We start from the raw sequence: 23159 nt of genomic DNA, 5'->3' as shown, positions 1-23159 counted from the left end.
TTTCTAGCTAGAGGTTTGAGGATTTTAAGTGAGTTAGCTTTATATAGAATATCTGAAAGAAAAGATCTGATATGAACACAAAGTATCTCTCACGATATTTTGAGATAGTTGCTTTTCCTTTGAATTTCGAAATTTATTGATTCCATGCCTAATAATGAACTTACATACGGTATAATTTTTATTGAATGCGAATGAACACTCAATAGGAAAGTTTAACTGGCATCATCCTCCTTTTCTTCCTGTTTACATTTTAATTCATTTAACAAGTATGAAATGAATGTCTACTAGTGAGTTGGAAAAATAGATGGCAGGCCTGCTGCTACCTCCTCCCTTTAAGCTCAGAACAGACATTACCAGTCAATCATCTGCAGTCTCTCTTGGTGGAGTCTAGTCCTGAATTCATAATCTTTCTCAGTGTATTTCCCCAGGCAGACTCTGCCACTAGCGTGGAGGTAGGAAATAAGACTTATTTGTCATTCCTAATCTGTTATTTACTCAGCACTGTGCAAGGTATTATAAAGAAACATGAGTATAAAACATAAGTCTTTAAAGAACTTATCATCTACTTAAGGAAAACCAAAAACAGATGAAACAATTAGAGAGCAGCATAAGGCTTCAAAATTAAATTTAAAATGAATTGTAATTACAAGAGGGAAATATTTTAATCATCTGGCATATATTTAACCAAATAGCAGTAATAATGTTTTGTTTATTCTGATCTAGTAGTTCCAAATTTGATCTGTTCATTTCTTCAATTTATCGACAACACAGGGCATTCGGATAGCACTTAGAGAACATCTCTATGTCCTAGCACACAGTTTCTTACACATTTTGAAGATGATTTTGTTTTCTTGGTTTCTTTGTGTTCGCTTCATGTCAGGATTAACTTGGCTGAAGATCAGAAGATAGAAAGCCTAATCAAACATTGCAATGTGTTAATAAATCTCAAGGACGTCCAAGTGTTCATGTTCAGAGATGTCTGTGAAGAGCTAACTAATGAAAAGCTGAACTTATAATAAAACCCCCTTAAATCAGATTAATTTGGAATTTGTAATAATTTGATCAGGCCCTGGGTGGATGGTTACCAGTATGTTAAGTATTTGAAAGGACTTAGAAAGGACTTAGTAAATAAAGTTATCAGATAAATTCCTTAATTATGTAAGAGAACTATTTCAAACAATTTTAGAAGCTTCTACATTACTTTTTACAGAATAATTGCATGTAATCAGAGACTTTCCTTTTAAATACTCGTTTGATATGGTAATTATAAGTTTTTCTACTCATTAGTAGACAAGAGCTTCTCTAGGCATTTTTTCTTGGCCTCATTCAAAGTCTGTTTGGTCTTAGAAATAATATCACACTTCATTAAAAAAATTATAATTCAGAAATTATGTAAATTCATCGACTTCTTATACACTGTGAGATACTACTTTGGTGTTGGTGGGGTTTTTTTCTTTCTTTTTTCCTCTAAAAAAATAATTTCCCCATCATACTTTAAGATCCCAGAAGAGGCACTGAAGGTGCCTTTGAGGTCTTAAAGGTCCTTTGAAATCTTTTCCAGTGTTCTGATTGACCTGTGTATATACTGATTTCACCTGGAAATCAGGTGTCTTTAAATTAGAAATCCAGTGGGGGGGGGCACCTGGGTGGCTCAGTAAGTTAGCACCTGCCTTCGGCTCAGGTCATGATCCCGGGGTCCTGGTATTGAGCCCCGCATCAGGCTCCCTGCTCATTGGGGAGCCTGCTTCTCCCTCTCCCTCTGCCACCAACCCTCCAGTCATATTCTCTCTTGCTCTCAAATAAATAATCTTAAAAAAAAAAAAAAAGAAAGAAAGAAATCTAGCTGGCATTATGGTCCTAGCTCCACTTCCTTCAGGAGTCAAGTTGTAGAAAAAATATGAACTTTGAAGTCAATCAGACCTGAGACCAAATCTCTGGTTGGCCAGTTAACTCTCCAGCTGTGTAAATGTAGGAACTTCATTTATTTCCTCACTTATGAAAAGAGGATGATTCCCACATCACAGGGAGTTGTTAAGTCAAGATTTAGTGTAATAACTTTTCTAAAGAATTTCACATTGGGCTTGTATATTGGTTAATATATATTGATTTGGTTAATATATTTGGTTAATATATATTGATTTGGTTAATATTGAATTAGTTAATATATGGATATATATGGATCTATTATATATTCATTCCCTTATTTACAAAATGAGGATAATACCTACTTCACAGCATTCCAAAACCAACACAGTGTTTAGCGTAAGACTCAGTAAATATTAATTCCTTTTCTCTTGTTTTCCCTACCAGTTTATCATCAAACTAGGTCCAAGTAAGAGGAGATGTAGCACTAAGGGAAACAATATTGTGACATATTAGTACTTCTTCATTTACCAGTATTTGGGCTTTGAAATCATTTTCTGGTCTCATGTATAAAACCAGGAGATTGAAACAGATAATTAACTACAAAATTATATTCTAAGATGCATGTCCATATGATAGCAGTCAGGAGTCTAGAATCTAGTATATGGAAAGTTAGAGTCAGATCTGTAAATCTTGAGTATGAATGACTTAAATTCTGATTCTATCCTTTGGCTCTTTCACTTGATAGCTGGGTGAGGCTCCTAAGTCCCTCTGAATCTCTGAGTCCTCATCTATAAATGTCAGGATAATGTCCTACCTTACAAGGTTGCTATCAGGAGCAAATGAAAAAGTTATATAAAATATCTAGAGCACTATTGTTCAGTGTTCAGTGTAGCACTCTCTCCAGTGGTGCAAATGTTTTCTTTGTTCTGACCAATATGGTAGACACTAGCCACATAGGGTTATTAAGCACTTGAAATGTTGCTGGTGTAACCAAGAAACTGAATTTTAAGTTTTATTTAATTTTAATTAAATTTAAAATACTAGCTGTTTAAAAAATGCTTATGAGTCTCCCTTTTGTGGTCTTTTTGGATTTATTTTTACTGATTAGTATAAAGGTTTAGAAGTCTTATACTTGAACATAAATGCTATAGACTGAAAGTCTGTGCCCTGCCCCCACCAATTCATATGCCAAAACCTAATCTGCAATGTCATGGGGTTAGAAGGCAGGGCCTTTGGGTGGTGATTAGGTCATGAGAGTGGGGCCTTCATGAATGAGATAAGTGCTCTTATAAGAGGGACCCCAGAGAAATCCCTCATCCTTTCCATCAAGTGAAGACACAGTGAGGAGACCACTGTCTACAGACCAGGAAGTGGACTCTCTCTAGACACCAAATCTCATGGTTTTTTGGTCTTGGACTTATCAGCCTCCAAAACTGTGAGAAATAGATTTCTGTAGTTTATAAGTCATGCAGTGCATGGTATTCTGCTGTAGAGGCCAAAGGGACTAAAACAGTAGAGAATAGATAACATATAATCCATAGATTATTTTCCTCCTGATCCTTCTCCCACACAAAAAGCAGGAGGAGTTTATAGGGCTGAAAAGGCTGATTAGGTAGGCAGTGTCCAGGGGAGAAAATGAATGTAACGATGGGCAGGTCATGCAAGCACATTAATCCAAAGAGGCAGAGAGTCTAGTAATGAATGGAGGAGTACAAGCCAAGGACACCAGGATGAATGTGGAGGAATTCCCTAATCACAGGGCTTTTTATGGTTGAATGGGGAATTGGGAAGGCCAGCTCTTCTCAGGTGGGGCATTCACTGATCTGGGGACTCAGTACCAGACACCAGCAAGAACCGAGAACTGGATACACTTTGATTAGCAAGAGCCTAGAAAATTGAAATGATTTCTCCAAAGTCACACAAGTGGTCACTGGTAGATCGAGAGTTAGGATTTCTTCCAAATGAACCAGTTATTGGACAGACATAAAAATAGGTTTTTATGTCTTTGGTTTTTACCGATGATCACCATGCTCGCAAAAGTCATTCCAAAGAGCAGTGCAAACGCAGTGACATCAGCAAATAACAAAAGGAAGTTCTTTCTGGGATAATTAATTACAGAAATTGTAGCCATGCAATGGCTCAAACTTCCCTAATCCCCAAATCTAATTTTTATAATCCTATCAGCAGTATCACCTTACATTTCTAGTGAACAATCTAATAGTAAAGAATGATAGTCGGATATAAAATTATCAAGACTTCACTCCCTTTACAAAAAGCATTAGAAAGCATTTACTGGCATGTTACAAAGTATCATAAATAATTAAAATACATCTACTTATTAGAATATCAGAATGGATAGTGATGTTATCGCCCAGTTCTTTATCTCCTCATGGTCATTTTTAAAATTCGATAACTTCCAGAAGTTAATTGTCATTAGTGCAAAATGGAAAAACATATATGATTAATGGGTTGAAGAAAGAAAAAATGGGGCATTGATTGCATATTTTACTGAAAGACAGGAATACCAATTAAAGTCTTTAGAAAAAAGCCATTCAGGAATGAGTCAACATTTTGCTAACACTCCTTTTGGAGACAGTTATTTAAGTTCTACTTTTGAGTGAATTACAGCTGTATTCAACTTTGAAAAGTTGGTTGAATCTAAGTCTCTGTGAAAAACCATCAACATGAAATTTAAACTTCCAACTTCAAATACCTTTTCACTTGTGTTAAAATTAGTAGCTTCAATCAACACAGAACATGTAATTCAACCCTGACAAACTGTGAATCCAGAAACTCTGATGGATTTGCAAATTGTTTCTCCCAACTATGGATAACAACCAGCATTTGATGTTGAGCACGTATGAACATGTTAAACACCTGTGTGTTTGAAGTCACATGTATGTGTACATAACATTTTAAGTTGAAAGTGACAGCCAATATCATCCAGGCCAGCTTTCACATTTTACTGATAAGGCCTAGAACCATGTTTCTCAAAATTGAGCATGCATATAAACCACCTTGAGAGCTTGTTAACATGCAGATTATGATTCTATGGTTCCAACAAGCTCCTGGGCGATGCAAATACCCCTGTTGGCAGAACCATACATCGAATAACAGGAGCCTAGAGAACCAAAGGACTTGTCCAAAGTCACAGAAGCCAGAAGAATGAGGATTAATGTTTCTGTTCCTTTCCTTCCCTCCCAACCCCTTTCCTTTTTTTTTTTTTTAAATTTTAGTATGTGTGGCACAATAATTGAGAGTACAAACTTGTAAGCAGCTTAGCTTCAAATCCTACCTTACCCTGTGATCTGGCACAAGTCATCTAACCTTTCTTTTCCCTCTGTTTCTTCTTTTGCAAAATGGAGGAAATAATAAGAAAACACATCTTATTAGGTGGTATAGGAACAGAACGATTCGTGTATGGTAATTAGAATAATGCTGGTAAGTAATAGGCATTTAATAAATGTAAGCCTCTATAATTATGATTATGATGAGTATCCCATTCTTTCTGCCACCTGTCAGCACCTCACTCTAGCAACATAGGTAAGAGATGGTGTAGGAATAATATTAGTTGGTTGTCTTCTTGGTAGAGAAGATCAGAAACATGAATAACAATTTAAATTATTTTTGGCCAAGGCGACTGTTTTGATAATGCAATTATATTTGAATGGGACAGTGTTTGAAGTATTAGGAATTCATTTCAAATGATCAGGAACTGATTCTGGTGAATGGAAAAGCTAGCCAGTGTTTCTGCAAAGTTGCTCCATCTTCCTCCATCCTGAAAAGAGATGGCCCTTTTTGACTGATGTAAAGAAGTTTTTTCCAGTCTTTCATTAAATAGAGGTAGTGATTGTGTTTTCGAGGTGATTTGACAGTACATAAACTAGAGCTAGGGGAGCTGTCAATCAACCTAGATAACATATCTGCTGCTACTGAAGTTCGGGACATGCCATCCCAAAACATGCCATTTTGGCATGTTGATTATTTTGAGCAGACACACAGATGTTTAGGAGCCACAGATGCAGGAAGGATTCTCTGACCTACCTTTTTCTACCTAGAAACAGGCCATAAGTTTTCCCATAAGAAGGGCGCCACCCCCTCTACCAGGAAGGGAACATCCTTATCCCCAGCGACTAGGAATGGGTGCTGAAATGGATCTAAACATTTACTACAATAACCCCTGTCTTCACTAGTGGTCCCTACCTCCACATGCCTCCTCATCACTTCCCCACCACCATTCACTGTCCCCAGCCCAACCCCTCTGTCTTGTCAATTCGTCACAAATGTCTTGTTTATTCCTCTAAAAGGTGAATGCTTCCTGCCCTGGTCACTTCTTCAGGTCCTCATTCTCTCGTGAAAGCTCTCATGTACATGTAAAAATGTAATAAAATGTGTTTGCTTTCCTCCTGTTAATTTGTCTTTTGTCACTTTAATTCTTAGGCCCGGCTAGAGACCCTAAGAGGGTAGAGGAGAATTTGTCCTTCCTTGCTGTCGTAAACTTGAAAGCAAGATCTGCTATGGATAAACCAAAGCAGAGAAATGACTGTGAAAAGGAGTCACTGAGAAAGTCTTAGAGAATCAGTTTTTTGTGTTTTTTTTAAGATTGTTTGATTTTGGAATTTGATTTGGAGTCAGCTTTCCTGGGTTCTTCAGAATGGTGAGAGAATTAATGGGACACCATACTGTCTTTCATTGTTTCCTGATGGGAGTGCCTTCCAACAACTTAATTGCTCCGATTTTGCTTTCCCCCAGCCACCTAATTTTTATCCATGTCCTTAATTGCTCCTGCCAGTGGCACCATATGTGTCAGCCCACAAGGAACAATGTCAGTATCACTTGCTGCAAGATGATCCTCACTCCAGGTGGTTTCACGGCAAGATGAACAAAGGCAAATGAGAAAGTAATTTATTTTTTGAAAAGCCGAATGCCAATTCACTAATGGACAATTAAAACTATAACTGTCACACCTACTCTAATACATATCAGTAAGAGTTGTGTAGATACAGACATTCTGGTCTGTGTTGCAGTTTCAATTGTTACTGTAACTTATCAGTTAGAATTTGTTAGAGAGTAGACCGATGTATAAGGAAAGCCACATCTTATCCAAAGAATGCTTGGGGAGTAAAGGTTCAGAACAAGGAAAGTTTTTAATTTGAACATCAATAGTAACAGAACCTGGGCCTCCAAATGGGGTGAGCCTATTATGATTTTAGAGTAGTGTATTATCATGGACCTGAAAGTGAAGAGTGTCATTTAATCATATTAGGTCAAAGATAACCCTAACTTCATAGGGGACTATAGCAATAATATTCTAGCATCTCTAGTTATTTGTTTAAGGACATAGTTCCTGAATCATAGTGAGGTTGAAACTAAAATTAATACTTTCAGTCCTGGAATAGAATAGTCAGCCAAAGTAGTGTGCAAAGCATTGAATCTCTATGCAAATTATATTTGATGATGTATCTTCAGGATAAAGAATTTACATTTCACTTTGTGTTAAAAGCAGATATTAACAGTTTTACATTGACAATTTTCATGCATGCATCTCTATTTTATCATTTTAGTTAACTCAACAAAGTCTTATTGATTTTATAACATAATCCAGAATCTAAACTAATAGTATTTATTAAAATTACCATGGTATTTACACTAACATTTTGTTGTGTGCTTGAAAGACCACATGTATCAGTAATTTGAATCCGTTTGTGAAAATGACATAGATTTGACTATATTTGAATGGCCAGGATTTTATTTATGATATTGCTAATATCTTATTTTCCTAGGCTTTGGACAACATTCATAAGTGCTGAGAAGTTTGAGGTTGTATTATTGAACCTAAATGTGATTTTTTGGGGGAAGATGATAAGGAATATATGGCTTTCCAGCAAAACACACACACACACTCACACAATTTTTCTGTTTCAAAGATACAAAGAAAAGGTTTTCAGGGGTGTAAGCAAGATGGCAAAATAATTTTGAATGATACCATGTCCTTTAAAACAAATCACTGAAGTCATATCAGCAAGCAAGAAGTCCATATATTAAAAAAGCAGTACAACTGAGTCCTGCATCAGTAGTTCGTCTACCAGTAATTCATTCATTTGTTCGTGCCTCCACCCACCCACCAGCCTATGGACCAGGCTCTATACTGGGCTTTACACAAGTTTCTATAAATGAAACTTGGTCCCGGCTATTGACAAACAGACAGTCAAGACAGAATAAATATTTCCTTAGGACTTTGGGCTTAGCTCATTCTTATATTATTATGTAGTTTGATCCTTCTACTTTGCTTTTGTTTCCATAGCTCTAATTCTTTGGTTAATTCTTTGCATTCCTTCACTGTATTGTCACTTCTTGCCAAATTTCTCTAGACACATTGCTTGATAGGTAATTAAGCCTCTTCTTAGTTTTACTCTTTAATTTTTTTCTCATTATTTAAACTCATTAGTTCCGTTATTTATTTCTACCATCTTTTTTAAAACAATGAGATATAATTGACATATAACATTGTATTAGTTTTAGTTGTACGCTGTAATGATTTGATATATGTATATATTGTGAAGTGGTCACAGTAAGTCTAGCTGACATCCATCACCTCACATGCTATAATTTTTTTTACTCGTGATGAGAACTTTTAAGATCTCCTCCCTTTGCTTTCAAATGTACAGTGCAGTTTGTTAACAACAGTCACCCTGCTGCACCTTACATTCCCAGGTCCTATTTATCTTATAACTGCAAGTTTGTACCTTTTGTACCTTTGATGTTTCTTAATTGTTCTCTTTTGGATCTCACAGCTGCCCACCGCTTAGTTATGCCTGCTCTCTTAAACTTCCTGCCTCTGATGGGCCCCCCCGCTTGTGTTTTACTGGAGGGCATACCATATAGGGTATGCAAAATGCCAAAGGGGCCTGGGGCCAGGTAAAGATGGTGACCACGCTGCCATCCCCATCCCCATAGGCTGATGTTTCCCTCAGCAGGAAAGCTTTCAGAAGTCACAGTTTTAAAGGACTAATGATTTCATCCCAACAAAAAATTCTATCAAAAGGGAGAGAGAGAGTTCAAGATTATTTTGGCAATGGTTTCCGAACGTAACTTTAGGATAAAAATGTTAAAAAAATTTTTTTTAATCAAATTTTGCTGTAACCTTTTTCTCAATACAACTTAATTAAGGAGCTCCACTCGTCTTTGAGGCTTTGGAGTCGGATTTATTTGGATGGAGAAACGTACTGAGATGGGCTTTTAAGGGAGAGAAAGAGACTGATCGTATTCAGAAAAACTGCACCTAGGTGTCGTCTGGGTGAATATAGATTGACTTCCTGACTCTCCTTCTGGCATGATAAATCCTAGTTACCATTAACAGTTAATGGAATGGAGCTTACATTTTTTTCTTGAATTTGGAATCCTTCAGGGTAAGTGTTGCTGAACTTCTGATCACAATGTTTGTCAGGATTCTGAAACTTTGAGGCACATACAATTATCCATGCACCTTTAAAAAAATACAGATTATAGACAGGACCTCACACCAGACCCATTGAATTCATTTCTCCCTGTGGGACCTGCACATACACATTTTCTGTAAATGCCGTAAGTATTTCTGATGTTTCAGAGGGGTTGAAATCTGTACACGCTGAAAGAATGTGAATGCATGATCCTAAAGAAGCCCAGGAACACCTGAGAAAAGTATTGGCATGCTGGTAATTTCCACAGGTTTATGGGAAAGGTGATTAGGGGGAGTTTAAACTTCTGTAGACTTTCAGGTCTATTAACAAGTTACAATGCTTCTATAATTCTCCAAAAAGATGGCCATTGATTCTGAACAATGATTTTTCATTGCTTTTGAGTGCTGAGCAGCACTTATTTATACTCTCAAAGAAAGGTACTTTTTGCCTCAAAAATGATTGATTTTTCATTTTAGTGGAGTTCCTTTCTCTTGCATTAAACTCCAGGAAATGGGGGGCGGTGATGTGTATTCAGCACGTGTTGCAAGTAAATCACGAAAGCCCTTGCAAACACACCCTATAGCTGTCAGCTGGTTTATTCTCAAAGAATGGCTCTTTGGCAATATACGTTTAAGCTGGTGACAATGAATACAAAAAATGGTGTTGAATTTTAACATATGTCCTGCACAGGCAATAGCTTATTTCACCTGACTACTATTCATTCTACTTTTCTTGTGCAGCAAACATAAACTTTCAAAGAAAATGATCTATTAACACATGATTTCTAGTAATAGCTAGGGCAACTTGGCGTCTTGCTTATTGTGTTTACTCTTTTCCACTTGAGGGCAGGCAGGTGGAAGTGATCATGCACATCTCCCCTTTTACGGTCCCAAGAAGCTCTGTTAAGGGACTAAGAAAGGCAGGTGAGCTTATTTAAACTAATGATTTCAGAATTAGGCCTACCTAAGCAGTAACTTTTGTTAGATTCTCATCTTTTTCTTCAATTGTTGCATTTTCTAAAATGAAGTTAAAATCCATTAAGCCCTTTAAAAATATGTAAAATGGACACATAATGTACTTTACATGCTAGTTGGTGACTTTATAGGGTTTTTTTTTTTTTTTGAAACTAGGGTCCAGGAGGGAGCACTCACAGAATTTCTTCCTGGGGCGTATATTCACTGGGGAGAATGAGGTCAGGCTTCTTACCAGTGCCTCCCCTGGCAAGGGCTTTCTGTTTAAATGCTGGCAGATGCATCAGATTTCCAGTTATGTCCAGCGGTTCATCTGTGGTTATTTTAGAAGTGACTCTTGTGAAGGGCTGCTAGTCGCCCCCAAATTTTGAAGACTATCGCTAAATTCTAAATAAGTTTTAGAAGTTTACTTATTTATTCTGCAATGATTTTGAGTGCCTTCTGTTTACGTGCCAGGTACTAAGGCAGTGAACTTACAGAAAGTATCCTGACTGCAAAGAAATCACAGTCTAGTAGAGGAGGCTGATTTGCCAATGACACCAGATTAATAATCAGTAATTTAGAAATATTTTTCTATATGCACGTTGGAATGGAGGCCTATAGCTTCCATGCTGGTGTGGCCAGTTAATATTGGATTGACAATCTCTGAGAATCAAGCCAGAAGCATAAAATACTCTTTGAAAGGGAAATGCCTTCACCTGTAATTAACAAGCCCCAGGTGTGGCAGCCCAAACCAGATGGCAACCTCAGGCCCCAAGCACAGCTCACCCTTCTTAAGAAGTTACTTGCCTCACTCTACCATCCTTTCAGGTATTTCCCTGTGATAAATCACTTCAGTGTGAATTAGAGAGGATGTATCTTTTCAGAAGCTCGCTGCAGGAAGAGTTCCTTGCGCGAAAAAAAACTGGGGCCTGAAAATACCCAGGGTGAAGAAGAAATGTGGGAAGAGAAGAAGGGTACGGGAGACTGACTTTTTTCCCTCAACAGCCAAAGTGGCTTTTGGAGATCGATATGCCCTTCGCACTGCTGCCAAAAGCAAGCAAATGTGCCAAATCATAGACTGTCAAAGGGATAACTGCAGGAACGCCTGCCAGGGCTGAGTCGGCAGCCTGGCCAACAGGCTCCCTATGGACTGCGTCACTGCGAGGCTGTAAATCTTCGCCTTGTCACCACCACAGGGTGACTTGCCCTGGCGCCCTCCCCAGTGGCACTCCCAGGTGGGTGAGTACTTTATGACTTCAGAGGTGTAAGCTAGGGAGCCTCATTGACCTGGTGACTCCGTTCACATGCTTGAGTAAGAATTTAGAAATGCCAGAAAGCTAATAGTGCTCTCACTTGTAGATTGATTTCCTGAGGGAGAAATGGGCCCCAAACTGTACCATCCTTCAAGGACTCCTTGAGTGCGGGGGATTTCTGAGAATGCCCGAGGGGTCCCAGTCATGGCAGAGATATAAAATCCATGGGAATGATTTGAAGCTTATTTTGTAACTAGCTAAATATGGGCTTCCATTAAGTAAATGATGTTATTAAAATGTTTTACATGGGTGTTCAGCTGAGGAGGATAGGGAGAAGAGAAACAGAAGCATGTTTGTCATGAAAGAAAAACAAAGTCAATGGTTTTCAAAATGTCCTCCCAAGAAACGAGGTTATTCTGTGGATTTCGATAGAAATCTTATGGAAAGTAGTGGAAAAAATGGCATTGAAATGACAGAAACAAACACTGAGATCAGGTAGGGAACCTGTGAACAAACCACACAGGGCTATTTTTCACCCAAAAAAAGTTCTGTGGTGTATTGCTTATGATTCTCTGAAATGAGCACTAGAAATAGAATCTCTGTTCTCACTTGAGGACCAGGCTGCTGGAATGGGGACAAGTGGCATAGAATGTGACAGAACAGGGCTTGAGCCCATCTTTCAACTCTACTGAATACGCCTTATACTTTGGCATAGCATTGAAATAGATGGGGTCTGGGATTCCCAGGATAAAGAGTTTGTTTCAACTTCTGCATATACGTTCATTCATTCAGTCGTTTAAACTGTCTGCTGAGTGCTAAGCCCAGGGCTGAGTAAATAAATCACAATGAAAACTATCACAATCCCTGACCTAAGGCACCGAAATCAAGTTGGTAGAAGATAAACTTATGAGTGTCATTGATGAGGAAAGTAAGTGGTATGGGCAAAGTAGCTGAGAGTGGAACAAAATTGGAAGAGCTTATTTGTGTCTAAGAGTTTTGTAGCTGTAGTTCTTACATTTTGGCCTGTTGTCAATTTTTAAATTAATTTTTGTGTATGGTGTGGGATGGGGTCCAACTTCATACTTTTGCATGCAAATAACCAGTTGTTTCAGCACAATTTGTTGGACGGAACGCTCTTTACCCTCATTGTTTTGGCACTTTGGTCAAAAATCAGTTGGCTCTCAATTTCAGAGTATATTTCTGAACTCCCCATTCTATTCCATTGATCTATATGCTTGTCCTTATACTACCACCACACTACCTTTGAATCCTGTAGCTTCATAGTAGTTTTTGAAATCAGGAAACTTTTCCAAGATTGTTTTTGTTATTCTGGGTCCCTCGCATTTCCATACAAATCCTAAAACCAGCTTGCCAATTTCTGCCAAGAAGTCAACTGGGATTTTGATAGGGATTGTGTTAAATTTCTAGGTCCATTCGGGAAGTATTGCCATTTTTAACAGTATGAAGTCTTCCAAATCATGAACATGAGATGTCATTCTGTGAAAATTTAAGTCTTTAAATTTCTTTCAACAATTTTTTGCTGTTTTCGGAATGTTTTACATCTCTTTTCTTAAATTTATTCCTATGTATTTTACTTTTTGATGCCACTGTATATATTTTCTTTATTTTTGAATTGTACATTGCTAGTATATAGAAATACAATTGATTTTTGTAAATTTTTTACTTTGCAATCTTGCTTAACTCATTTATTCAATTTAATAGGTTTCTAGTGAATTCCTTAAGGTTTTTCTATGTTTAAGATTATGTCATCTGCAAAGACAGAGAATTTTACTGCTTTCTTCCCAAACTGGATGCCTTTTGTTTCATTTTCTGATCTAATTATCCTGGCTAGAACACTAGTGCAATGTTGAAGAGAAGTAGTCAAAGTGGATAGCTTTGTCTTGTTGCTAATATTAGGGATAAATCATTCAGTCTTTCACCATTAAGTATTAGATTTACTGTGGAGGTTTCCTTTGTAGATGTCCTTTATCAGGTTGAAGAAGTTTCCTTAGATTCCTAGTTTGAGTGTTTTCATCAGAAAGGAATATTGGATTTTGTCAAATTCTTTTTTGTGTGGGATCATGTGTGGTTTGTCCTTTATTTTATTGATATGGCATGTTATATAGATTGACCTTCAGATGTTAAACCAACCTTGCATTCATGGGATAAATCCCAGATGGTCGTGATGTATAATTCTTTATTCCTGGGTCTGGTTTGCTAGACTTTTGTTAAGAATTTTGGCGTCTATATTCATAAGAGATATTGGCTTTCTTTTCTCGTTTTTGTCTGTCTGGTTTGGTATCTAGACTACATAAAGAACTCTTACAACTCAGTAGTGAAAGACACCCCAACTAAAAATGAGTGAAGGATCCAAATAGATCTTTCCCCACAGAAGATATACAGGTGACTAATAAGAACATGAAGATGCTCTAGCTCAGTAGCCATCATGGAAATGCAAATCAAAACCACAGTGAGATAACCCTTCATTCCCACTAGGATGTCTAGAATCAAGAAGTGTTGGTGAGAATGTGGTAAATGTTCAGAAAGGCATTATAATAGCCCCAAACTGGAAACAACTTAAATTTCAGTTAACTGATGAATTGGTGGATGAAATGTACATGCATACAATGGAGTATTACTTTTCAATATAAAGGAATTAAGTACTCATATATGCTATAAATTGGATGAACTTGAGAAACATTATTTTAAGTGAAAGAAGCCAATCACAAAAGACCACATATTATGATTCCATTTATATGAAAGTCCAGAATAGGTGAATGTATACAGATGGAAATTAGACTAGTGTTTGCCTAGGGCTGCAAGGTGGTGGATGGGAGAGTGGGGGTGGGGGAGAGGATTGTGGGTAAATACAGAGTGATTGCTAAAAGAGACAGCTCTTTTTGATGACAAAGTTCTAAAATTGATTGTGGTCATGGTTGCATAACTCTGAATGTATGAACATACTAAAAGGCACTGGAGTGTATATCTTAAAGGGGTGAATTATCTCAGTAAAGTGGTTATGTGTGTGTGTGTGTGTATATATATTATATAAAGATTCTGTGAACTAGACATCTTGCCAAGTCTCTCACATGCATTCTATTGTTTAATGACTACAGCAACCCTGCTAGGGGGGATTGTTATTACCCTCACTTTACACATCAGAAAGCAGGCTTAGAGAGGTTAAGTAACTTGTCCCAGGTCACATACCTTGTAAATAACAGATTTGGGATTCAAAGCAGGCAGTGTGCTTGTAAAGCCCAATGTTAACCACGGACCTCTTTTGCTGAGAAAACGTCTTATTTCAGTTCAACTGACCTCTGTCTACCCCATTTTTTCCATCCGATGTCATACTTTTTGTCTTAGCATAGGGGAAGAAAAATGGAGGCTAAAAGCTGTTTAAATAACGTGAAGAGACTTATAAATTTGTACCTACTGAAGAAGAAACAGAATGATCGATGCTGGCAATTTAAGATGACAGTTCAACTCTCCATGTGTTTTTTCTGTACAGACACATTCTTCAAGAGAATTCACATCTATGAACATTTTTTTTTTAAAAAAAAAGACTGTTGGAGAGAATAGCTAGTTTAAAAACACTGATTTGTGCTGCAATGAATTAAAGCAGGGACATGGGCCCTGTTTAACTTTTCAAAAACTCTTTTGCCATCTGGTTTTCAGTGTCCCCTTAACATAGTTTTCAGGCTATGAAATTCTGTACATCTTTATGAAGCTCAAGAATTGACCTTTGAGAGGGAAAAGTCTTATTTTATTATGCCGACACCACACATCATAACTCTTACTTTGCTTGGAGATCTCATTCAATGTCATCACCAACATGTGCAACAAGAGATACGTCATGTTTATGGCTAGAATATTCCTTTTATTTCCAGTTATAGTTTTCCCATAAAATCTCTATTGAAAATAATCTCCATGAAGTCATTGAATGTTACTGCTTGGAACAGAAATGCTAAAACAATTTGCTTATTTAGGATCTTGAGTTTTTCCCAGCATTTTGAAATGTCTCGATCTCTCACAAAATATCTTTTCAGCCAGAGCAGTAGTAATGTAAGTCCATGGCTTTTCTTGTCGTGTATTTTATGGGATTGTGTTACCTCTATAATATATTTTGTATTCCTCCCATGTGTATCAGATTGCAGTGGGTAAATAATTCTATTTGGACTCTTTTCTCCCAGATATTTTATAGCTATGATTGGCATTTTCTCAAGAGATGTTTGTTAAAAAATAGAAAATTTGGGGGGATCCAAGAATGGTAAAGGGCAGGATATACAGAACCTGCTCATCATTCTAAGGTCCAAAAAATACTGGTACACCTCTTCACAATTAGATTTCATTGGTCTTCTCTCTATCCTCTTTTTCTGTATATATAAGCCCCCTCTTGAACTGGGTAAACAGATTGGGAGGGAGACCTTGGCCCAGGAGGTCAAGGGCAGGAGAACCAGAAGGTCCCTGGAAAACCCTGAAGATCAAGTCTTGGGAACAAAATCCAAAGGGTTGGTGGTGGGGTGGGGGAAGGTTGCAGGGGAAGAAGCTGGCAGAACTAGCAGGATGGGGGCAGAGGAAAGAATGATTTGGGCGATTTCCATAAATGCAGATGAAATGTGTAAAACTTGGTACATGTGATCTGGTGCACTGAAATGAATATGGTGTTGGAGTTGGATCTAGCTAGATTCAAATCTTGCTTAGTAAGCTGGATTGGATAAGTGATTTAACCTCTCTACTATCAAATGAGACTCCTCTTCATCACATCAACAGCATTACAGTAACTGTCACTTTCTGAATGCCTGTAATAGGCTAGACATTTTACATAGATAATCTTGTTTAATCATCAGTACATTCCAATGAGGTATTTTTTATTTTGCAGATGGGGGAAACCAGCTCAGAGAAGTTAAGTAATTTGCTCAAGATTTCCTACGGCTGGAAAATAATAGAGTCAGGATTTTAATCCAGGCCTGTTGGACTCCACTGTCCATTAGACTACTGGATCAGAATGACCTGGAACATATGTTACCAGAGGAAACCTAGATCTACTGTAGACCTTCTGCATCAGCATTTCTGGGGTCAGGGCCCAGGAACATGCATTTGAACTCGCCACTTAGGTGACTCTTATGCTCTACGTAAGAGTCCTCTATAGCCTTGCTACTCAAGGTGTGGTCTGTGGTTCAGTACCGGCAGCATCAGCCTCACCTGGCAACTTGTTAGAAATGTAAATTCTCAGTCCCTACCCAAGCCCTGCTGAATTTGGATCAGCATTAAATCTATCAAGTTCCCTAGGTGATTCAGGTACACATTAAGGTTTGGGAACATCTGATTTATAGGGTTGTGAGGATTAAAGATACTAAATATAAAGTGTCTACCATATCATAGGTATTCAACAAATGCTCTTTGTTACCATTTTGTTTTTGATCAAGTAGAAGGTGGTGGTCTGAAAGGGCCCACAAGTGTAAGATTAGGGTAACCAACTGTCTTGTTGTCCCCTTCCCTTGGGTTCTATGTCCAGTGCTGTTATGCTTCCCAGCTTCCCAACATATTCTACCTAAGCCCTTTTTTCTTGAAAGCACATCATGCTGTTTTTCTTCTACCAACATATCCAGGGGTTGTGTTGCTGTTAGTTGTCTACCAACACTTCAGGGTGGAATCAGGAGATACGGGTTTGACTCTTGGCTTGGCTAATTATTATCTGTGAACTTCAGTTAACCTTTTTGAGCCTCAATTGTATCAGTTATAAAAAGAGGATAATGATGATGAAAATGATGCATTTTATCATGCTAAACCCTAAGAGTCCTATCTCCTCCTATTATCATTGGGGTATCAATGATTAGATAAGTAAGCAGGGGATAATAGAGAAAAAAATATTAGAATCAATGTTTTCTTCAAATTTTAAAGACTTCAATCTCTTGAGTAAATTTCATGAAATTATCTATTGTGCTCCAGTGACAAAATACCCTATTTCTGCTTTTAGAAGTAGGGTATACAGAATCTATAGTTTAAAAAAAAATGAATGTAGGTATAAAATCACAGAACTTAAAAATTTGCCAAGATCCTTAGGAAACCATGCAGTCCAAATTCTTTATTTTATTTTATTTTTTTTTACAGCAACAGAAACAACTAAATATCTTTTAAAAATGATGCCAAGCTGGTTAATGGATGTGCTTGATTTTATTATTTTATTTTTATTTTTTTAAAAAGATTTTATTTATTTGACACAGAGAGAGACAGCAAGAGCAGGAACACAAGCAGGGGGAGTGGGAGAGGGAGGAGCAGGCTTCCCCCTGAGCAGGGAGCCTGACGTGGGGCTTGATTCCAGGACCCTGGGATCATGACCTGAGCCTAAGGCAGATATTTAACCAACTGAGCTACCCAGGCATCCTGAAAAATAACAGCTTTTTAAATGCAGCACATTCCTTGTAAAATTTGGGGATGGGCATGGGTTCGGGAAGTGACAAGCAAAGAACAAACAAGTAAAACTCACAAAATCACTGAGCTGTAGTAACTACTATTATTCTGATAAACTTTTTCAGCTATTTTATCCTATGCATGTATAAGGACACTTTTTTTTTTTTTTAGTGGAAATGGGATATTTTACATATTCCTTTGCAATGTTGGTATTCTTTTGTTTAGTATTTTCTTTCCATGTCACTGAACACCGCTTCACTCTACATTATCGGTCTCCGTGACTGGATGGTATTCTGTTATATGGAAATATCCTAGTTTATTAGTCAACCCAACATAGCTAGACATTTGTTTCCATTGCAAATATTATTATGGGGTGTGTGTAAGTACACATGCTTTTTAAACAGCTTGATTCTGTAATCCAAAGTCAAAACATTTAATAACTTTAATTGAAAATATACTTGAGACAAAACACAGAATTAGTCCCAAAGCAGGCTGTTACAGCAGGGTAACTTTATAATGTGAATTTATGTTAATAGTCAAATACTTCATATTTAGTTGGAGAAATAATTGTTTAAGGAATTTAAGGAAATCAAACAATGTATGTAGCCTAATTCATCTTTGTATATAGATGCTTCTCTCTGGGCTAGGAGCATGAAATAAAGGCTAAATCTTAATTTAGAGCAACACTAGCATCGTAGCCTGTAGACCAAGATTTTCAGATGGACGTTTTTCTTTTTAAAAGCAGAATGTGGGGGAAATATCTTAGAGATTGAATTTCAGTGAGCAAATTGTTGATCAAAATTAATGTGCCACTTTCGGGGCATAACAACCCAATCTTCTTTCACATAAAAGAATTAGGAGGACTATTTTATTTTCACAAATAACTGGAAAAGAGGTAGAGATAAAAGAGATGGGGAGGGAAAAGCCTGACAAATCCCTGTAGACATCCCTGATTTACAGGTGGGATTCAAAAGTGCCTGCTGTGTGAAAAAGGCACCATTATGAAGAAACTCTCCTCAAATTACTCAGAAAAAATAAAAAAAGGACTCTGAGTCCACCCTTTCAGGATTGTCGCACCGCCACCGCAAATTAAATTCATTCAGGTTGACTTCATGGTATGCTCACTTAAACTTTTTTTTGCCTGTGCCTCCTCCCCTCAACCCCAGGCACTGGTTGCCTTGGAAACGTGGGAAGAAGAAACCGATTCAAGTGCAGTGTTAGTAAACAGCATAGCTAAAATATAATAGAGGCACATTCCAGGTTACTCTGAGGCTGTCTTGGTTTTGGGGTCCGCTTCCTGCTTTGCAACATTTGGTAATTATTTTACTTCTTACATTCTGACATAAAGAGTAAATAAGAATGTAGGGATCAGAAAGCATTGTTTCAATGCTACAGAAAGATTGGATTTTGACTGACACGTGGGTTAGCTTGAATGGGTTTTGGGACCAGGTGTTAAAAAAATCTCCCTACACATTCAGGAGCTCAGGAAGGACCATTTCTACCCCATGCTGAGATTTGTAAGCAAAGGCTCTAGGAGGTTCCTCTTGTTGGGGTCTTTACTACCATTGATTTGCAACAGGAGAGTGAGGTCAACATATGGGCCTCATTCTAGACCTTTTCAACTTCAGTAGCATTTTTCCTGCAGTGTGATGATAAAACTGTGTATCTTCGCCCGAAAGTGGGCTCAGTGGTGCCTACCCAGGGCACAAGAACAGCCCCCGCTGCTTACCTTCTCCGTCCTGGTCATTACTCTCTCGCAGAGAAACCTGGTGGCCTTGTAGAGCACAGGCTAATAAGAGCATCAGGCGGATGTTCCATTGTTTTGGATGACACTAGAAGGTCTTGTGTAAACTTGGGCATGCTGTGAAGGGACTTAGCTGTCAGACTAATTTTTAAATGATCTTTCAGCACTCTATACTCCTTAACACAAGACCTGTGGCTTTTGGAGAGGCTCTCAAGCCATTCCGACTTGGCCGGACAGGAAAATCAATGTTCAATACAAGAAAAGGCCTGTCTTTCTGATGCGTAGTTAACTCAAGTTAACTTTTCAGCGAGCCTGAAATGTGGGGAAATAGCCTGAAGGAAAGTGTTTGGAGACTGTGCTCTGTGTGTCTTTATACACATTGTGTGTGTGTGTGTGTGTGTGTGTGTTTTATCTGTCCTGGGGCCCGAGGGCAGGACCGGGCCTTCCTGTGCCTCCTGGCTCCAGCTTCTGTCGGAAAGCAGGTACACAAAGCCTTCTTTAACTCGCCCTCCAGGAGCGGTGAGATGAAACCTGCCCTCTGACGGTTAACAGATCTGTCCCCTAAGACGCCTTTCCTCAGAACATGGCTTTTGTTGACTCTGGGTAAAGCTCTTAGTATTTTCAGTCTGTGATTTGGCCAGTAGCCTTTCTGTTGATTGTCCTATTCCCTAGCCAGAAATGTTGGTTACCAGTTTGCTTTCTTCATCTGTTCATTAAGGCTTTTGTATATTTTTCTCTCTGATATCTCAGGAATTAGTGATGACATGTGTCATTTTCATATCCTTGAACTTCCTTAAAGGGAGAAGGATACAATCGCTAGCAGTTCTCCTCTTGGTAAGGGTTTGAATATTTGAGGATATTGTTGTTTCTATTTAACGGAGAGCAAGTGAAAATGGGTAAATTTATAGTATTGTTTAACTCATTGTACTCCTATTTATTATAGAAATAAGAACCAGAGTGGGTGTTTATAAGCAAAATAAACCCACAAGCTTATTTCCTAAAAGCTCATTATAGGCAATAATTTTATCCCTTAACAGTTTGTTAGAGGTAATAAAATTGGATGATGTATGTTTCCTATCTTCTGATCCCATCAGAGAATGACAGCTCTATGGGGAATCTTCTTCCATCTGTTAGGGTAATGAGAAAAAAAGGAGTCAGTAGGGAGGCAGAAAGCTAAGAACAAGTCGCCTGGGCCATCAAGAGGCAGGGCGATCACTTTGTGACAAGTTATAAATAAGTTGTGGTTCGGGAGAGTTGTCACAGTCTTGCTTCTATTGGACTGTTAGGCAGAGTGTCTGTGATTGTTTCCCCAGATGTCTCTGACAGCTCCAAATCTCAGCCTTGGGTCCCAGGAGGACCCCTTTCCATAAGTGGTCCATTTTTGTGCCCCAGTCCAGTTGCCTGGTCTGTGGGTCTCCAGAGGCTTATATTCCATATAGATTCTAGTTTTCAAATAAGCATTCTCAAACAATTCCATTCTCTCTAGAAGAGAGTAGACCAGGGTCTCACCAGAATCTTCCTTTGTGATTTAGAGCCAAAGAAGGGCCTGAAATGGGCTTGGTTGGAACCCCACCTTGTATGTTTCAGAATTGTCCTCTGAGACCCATTTCAAAGAGATTACAGATCTCAAAATTGGATAGGAATCTGATTAGTGAAAATGGCCCACTCTGCTGCCCCTTACTGACTTCTCTGTGCATCGGGGTTCTTAAGAGGCACTCTGTATGAGTTTGCTCCTTCAGTTTCATAACCTCTTGAGGTAGATACTATTACTATTTTCCTTTATTTTTTTTTGGATGGGGGACCCATCCTGAAATACAGACCTGTGTTGCCAGTTCCCTGCCTCCACCACTACTTCCAACAAGAGAAAATTCCAACAAGAGTAAAACCAAGCTCCTCCTCTTTTCCCTAAATTTCCATTGCATTCTTCTTTGCTTCCTGTCTTGCTTGATGGAATCACTGCCCATCTGGCAAGAACCGTGAGTGGTCTGCGATTTCGCCCTACTTAGAAGCTAACAATTTGCCTCCCCCAGTTTCCTGGATGCTGGCAGAAGACACAAGTCTCCTGGGTCGGAGACAGCAGTCTTACTCCTGGCTCAGCAAGCAGTGTGAGCTTCATGGTCCTGGAGCTTCTCCTTGCCTCCAGGGTCCCACAGAGAGGACATGGAGTGATTTGGTGGACGCCGTGTGCACACTGGGTTTGCATCACCACCAAGCAACACTGAGTTTAGGGACCCCCTTTTATAATGAGCTGCAAGCAAACTGTCCAACATGTGGTCCAGAGGGGGCAACGTTGTCTTTATTATACTGGACAGTAAAAATTCTCTTTGCCACGGTAGGAGACTAAGTTTCAAGGCTGTTTGCCTACAGACATCCTTGAAAAGGTCATTTGCACAAAGGTGGGGCTTACTCCTCTGTGAGGAAATTGCTTCTTCACTCTCTGTCTTGCTCTCCTCCTGACTTCAGTCTTCCTTATCCTTTGGCTTCCTGTCTAGCTGAAGAGCTCTACTCATCCTTCAAGGCTTGGCTTTGTCACCTGCCACCCATCTACCCATATGACCGCTTTTCCTTCCTCAGAGATCCTAAGAAATTCCACCTGTTATTTTATTCCAGAGCTTCTTGCGTGACTAGCGTTTATCCATTTGCCTTCTCATCCAACTGGGAGCAGCCAGGAGAACCTGTCCAACATCTCTGTAGCCCTCACCGAGAGTGCTGACAGGTGTCCAGTGGAGCTCAGAGTCACCCAGAGATCTGCACAGTTCACGTTGTGCTTCTTCCACAGCACTTTGTCTCTTCGGAACAATCAGTCCTTCTTTTCCTTCTAAAATGGTCTTGATGCTAATGAAGTCACCACATCTATAATGTCAGGAGTCACTCTGACATCATAGGACTACTGAATTGTGGGAACAACTTTATTTAATTAGATAGTTAAGAAAAAGATGGCAGAATAACCATTACTTGTGTGTGTGTGTGTGCGCACGTGTGTGTGTGTGTGTGTGTGTGTGTGTACCTGGTATTAAGGACCTGTGCTAATGCCAGGTAGAAAGTCTCTTTCTGTTTCCCCTAAGAGAGAAATTAATCTCAGCCTTTTACCTGGTTTCAGTTATTTTGCTTTTCTGTCAATAATATTGAAGAATGTACCCATTTTTATTATGAAGATTTAAAAGAATGAGTTTGGAGTAACCGGTCTTTAATTGAGTTTGGGCTACTTTTTGAGAGATTTTGCAGCTGCCAAGAAGAGTACCTGGCAAACACATATACACACACATTTCAAAATAACATCCATTCCCATTTTTATTCCTTGAGCAGAATTCAAATTTGGTTGGGCTTCTTTCCATTTCTGCAAATTCTAGAAATTCCAAAATAATTTTGTTCTAACCTCATTGGAACAACCATGTAACTACTTTTGCAATGAATTGGTAACCAGTCAAATATTCTGCCATGCATTTCAAATAAAAAGATAAATCCCACCCACTGAAGGATTAATGAAGGAAAA

Source organism: Mirounga angustirostris, unplaced genomic scaffold, assembly GCF_029215605.1.
Source record: "Mirounga angustirostris isolate CCGP_5_RB_7025 unplaced genomic scaffold, mMirAng1.0.hap1 SCAF_4, whole genome shotgun sequence".
NCBI classification, from domain to species: Eukaryota; Metazoa; Chordata; class Mammalia; order Carnivora; family Phocidae; genus Mirounga; species Mirounga angustirostris.
The sequence above is the reverse complement of the archived record's forward strand: the minus strand, read 5'-3'. Positions refer to the sequence as shown.